The sequence below is a fragment of the Carlito syrichta genome, unplaced genomic scaffold (assembly GCF_000164805.1).
Source record: "Carlito syrichta isolate Samal-C Ts95f unplaced genomic scaffold, Tarsius_syrichta-2.0.1 Scaffold313184, whole genome shotgun sequence".
NCBI classification, from domain to species: Eukaryota; Metazoa; Chordata; class Mammalia; order Primates; family Tarsiidae; genus Carlito; species Carlito syrichta.
The window spans coordinates 94,089-98,001 of record NW_007257280.1 but is presented as its reverse complement, the minus strand read 5'-3'; the positions used below and the strand labels follow the sequence as shown (position 1 = coordinate 98,001).

The following is a 3,913-nucleotide window of genomic DNA, read 5'->3' as shown; positions in this document are numbered from 1 at the left end:
GAGGAGAGTTCAAAGTGAGGCTGATGACCTAGGTGGGGGTGGGAGGGTGGACTGTGAATGGTCTTACATACCAGGCCAAGGAGGTGGGACTTAATCTGGGAACAGGGAAACATGGGAGGATATTAATCATGGCATTGATAAAGTCACTGAATATTTATTTATTTAGTTATTGGTTTATTTATTTATTTTTGGGGAGCCCGGGGGCTCAGTCCTTCTTGGCCACTGCCTTCCTTGCGGCGGTCAGGACATTGCTCAGCTCCTCGTGCTTCCTCTTGGCTCAGATGTACCCATCCATTTCTTTCCTTTTGTAAATTATAAAGATGTGGGGTACAATTCAGGGTTAGGTATACAAACGTTGATTATGCAGGGACCCTTTTTGATGAGGTATGCCCCTCCCTCGCTTAGCAGTTTCCCTCAACGGCCAATCCCACTCTCCCTTCCCCTAACAGTTTCCCACTACTACCAATCGCTTTCTTATAGCATTATGATCATTGTTCAAGGTCTGCTTATGAGTGACCCATCCATTTCTTGATGAACTGGAGTGTCCTTTTGTCGGAGACCTTGAGCGGCTCCATGGCAAAGGAGGGTGCGAAGTCGCACACTTCTAGGATCATGTCCCGCACGAACTTGGTGTGCTTGGTCAGGAGCCCGTGGTGGCGGCTGTGCCTCAGCTTCCTCACGTTCTTGGTCGCCCTGTGACCCTTGTTGAGGTCCACGGCCATGGGGTAGCACAGGGTCATGGCTGCTGTTCTCCAATGGCTGCCGTGGCGGAAGGGCTGGCGCTGCACGGAACTTAAAATCTCTGAATATTTAAAAGCGACCATTGGCTCTGAAGAGAGGATGGATGGATTGTGAGGCAGAAGTAGAGAAGAGGGAGAAACAAGTCCAGATGAGCAATGATGGGGGGCCTGAGAATTGAAGAAATAGGTGTGTCACACTCTGGATTTTCTGCTGAGTGCAACGAAAAGCCATGGGGGGTGGGGTGGGGTTAAGTAGGGATATGATATGATTTGATTTGCATTTTAAAAGATCCCTTGGACTACTATGTGGAAGATGGATTGGGAAAGGGTATGCATGGATAGAAGTGGGGAGACAAGTGAAGACTATTGCCATAGTCTAGATGATATAACTTGGACTAGGTTAGTGGCAGTAGAGCTGCTAGGAGTAGGTGGATCTGAGACATATTGAGGAAATGGAATTGATGAGAATTGGCAATAGATGGGTTGTTGGGGGTTGTAAGAGAGGGAAGAATAAATGGTGTCTCTTAGATTTCTGGAAAAAGAATAGGGTAGAGGGTGGTGCCATTTACTAAGGTAGGACAAAGGAAGAAAATGGGGAGTCTACCATGTTAAAAAATGGCAACTTGCAAAGGTTTTCAAGAGGGAATATTTTTCTGAAACTTGAAATAAATTTCAAGCCGGGCTCGGTGGCTCAGCCTGTAATCCCGTGCCTTTGGGAGGCTGAGGTGAATGGATTGCCTGATCCCGCGGGTTCGAGACCCACCTGGGCAGCGAGACCTCATCTCTACAATAAATCAAAAAATCAGCCGGGTGTGGTAGCGCATGCCTGTAATTCCGGCTACTCAGAAGGCTGAGGCGGAAGGATCGCCGGAGCCCAGTTGGTCAAGGCTGCGGTGGCCGGAAGCGGCCACTGCACTCCAGTCTGGGCGACAGAGTGAGACTCCAACTCAAAAAAAATAAAAAAATTAAAAAAATAAATAAATTTCAGTGGATTTTGGTAGTGCATAGAGGTTACAGATAAATGTAATTACACTGTGAGGCCTGCAGTTCCTACAGCCACTACTTATAGTTTAGAGTGAATTATTTATCATTTTATTGTATAAAGATTTAATTATCAAACAAATTATCGAAATGTGGCAATTAGTCAGGTCAAGTTTTTGTTTTGTTTTGTTTTCTTGTTTTATGAAGGCCCAGAAAGAGAAAATGATTCACACAAGGTTACAGTTAGTAGCAGGTCAAGGTCTATAAGCCAAATCTCTTTCCTCACAGTTTCATATTTCTTCTGCTACACAGTTCCTCTCTTCTTCAACCATAGGATCAGCATTCACTGTGTTCTTGGAGCTTTTCTCCCTCTCCTCACACTCTCTTTCTCTGCTTAAGCATGTTTGTATAAACAAATATATGAAAAATCCCATCTAATTTCTTTATGATTAGACCATATGTCTTTTATTTATGAATGCGTACATTATTGAAAAAACATTTTTGTGACCTCTTGAGAACTTAACTTGGAAGATATTAAAGGAGAGGATTTAAATTAGTAAAAATCCCCTAAAAAGTACAGGGGCTGTTATTTGTATTCACGCAGAAGTTACTTTCCCCCCTTGTGAGTCTGTTGTGCTGTTTTTTCAGGATTCCTAGATATTTCTATGTCCTCTTTTTCTGACTTTAGATGGAACATTCAGGACATGGCTATGATTGTTGGAACGTGTAACCTGATAAACTTGAGATTATAGGGTCAGTGGTTCCTCTAGCTGTAGGGAATATTCCACATTGCACTTGAACCCCAGTCTTCCCAAATACAGTCCATAGAATTAAGGAATTCTTAATTCTCTTTTTTAGAATTAAGATCCCCTCAAGGGCTCTAACATTGTCATTCTGGGATTTGGGTTAGTCCACTATCAAAAACACTCACCCTTTTCAGAACTGAAGTTGCCTTCAAAGTGTTTCATTCTATCTCAAGATTGCTTGAAGAGCTGACAATTAACTCCTATAGTCTTGCTGGTAGATGAGGAATATTGTACTATTTCTTACTGTCTAAATGTATTTCTACTTTCATGGTATCCCAATGCCCTAGTATGGCCCTCTTGCTACTTCTTTGCAATGATTTAGCTTATCTCATGAGCATCCCTACTTGTTGAGGGGACTTCAGGAACAGTGTATACACACTCTATCACAAAAATCATTTAGATTCATAAAATTAGTAAGTGTGGACATTTACAGTGCCTGGTATTAGTTACCTTTTACTGAGTGCTTAGATGAGTTAAATATTAGGCTAAGGGGTTTGTATACATTATCTATCACATCCTTACAACACCTACTTAAGGGGTGTTATAGACTAAATTGTTTTCCCACTCCATCAATATGTTGTAATTTTTAACCCCTAGCACCTCAGGATGTGACCTTATTTGCTTTGCTTTTTCTTTTTTATGAGTGAGGATCTCACTCTGTCACTCAGACTGGAGTGCAGTGGCACAATCCTGGCTTACCACAGCCTTGAGCTCTTGGGTTCAGGCAATCCTCCCACCTTAGTCTTCCAAGTAGTTGGAACTACAGGAGCATACCACCATGCCCAGCAAATTTATTTTTAATTTTTTTTTTTTTAGAGATGAGGTTTTGCTATGTTCTCTATGCAGGTCTTGAACTCCTGGGCTCAAACAATCCTCCCTCCTCAGCCTCCTAAAGTGCTGGAATTACAAGTGTGAGCCACTGCATCTGGCTTTCATTTGGTCTTTATAGAATTAATCAAAGTAAAATGAAATCATTAAGATGGGCCCTAATCCAATATGACTGCTATCCTGATAAAAAGGGAAAATTTAGAAATGGGCATGTAAGCAGGGAAAACACCATGTGAACATGAAGACAGACATATACAAGCTAAGGGAAGAGACCTTAAACAGATCCTGCCCCCACATCCCCCAGAGGGAAGCAACCCTGCAGACACCTTGATTTCAGACTGCTAGGATCCCAGACCTAGGACATAATACACTTTGGTTATTAACGTGTCCTCCTCTTCCATTTGCTGTACTTTGTTACAGCAGCCTTAGCAAATTATTACAAGGGGTACTAATATTGTCCCCACTCTAAAGATGAGTAAGCTGAGGTGCAGAAATAAAAGTGACATGTGCAAAGTCACAAAGTAGGGGCAAAGTTGATATTTGAACCCAGTTTGGTCT

The 3,913-nt window shown here is 42.4% G+C and overlaps 1 pseudogene; it reads right to left on the bottom strand.

Moving 5' to 3' along the window:
* Window positions 1–205: 205 nt before the first annotated feature.
* Window positions 206–740, bottom strand: LOC103272727 (annotated as a pseudogene).
* Window positions 741–3,913: the final 3,173 nt, after the last annotated feature.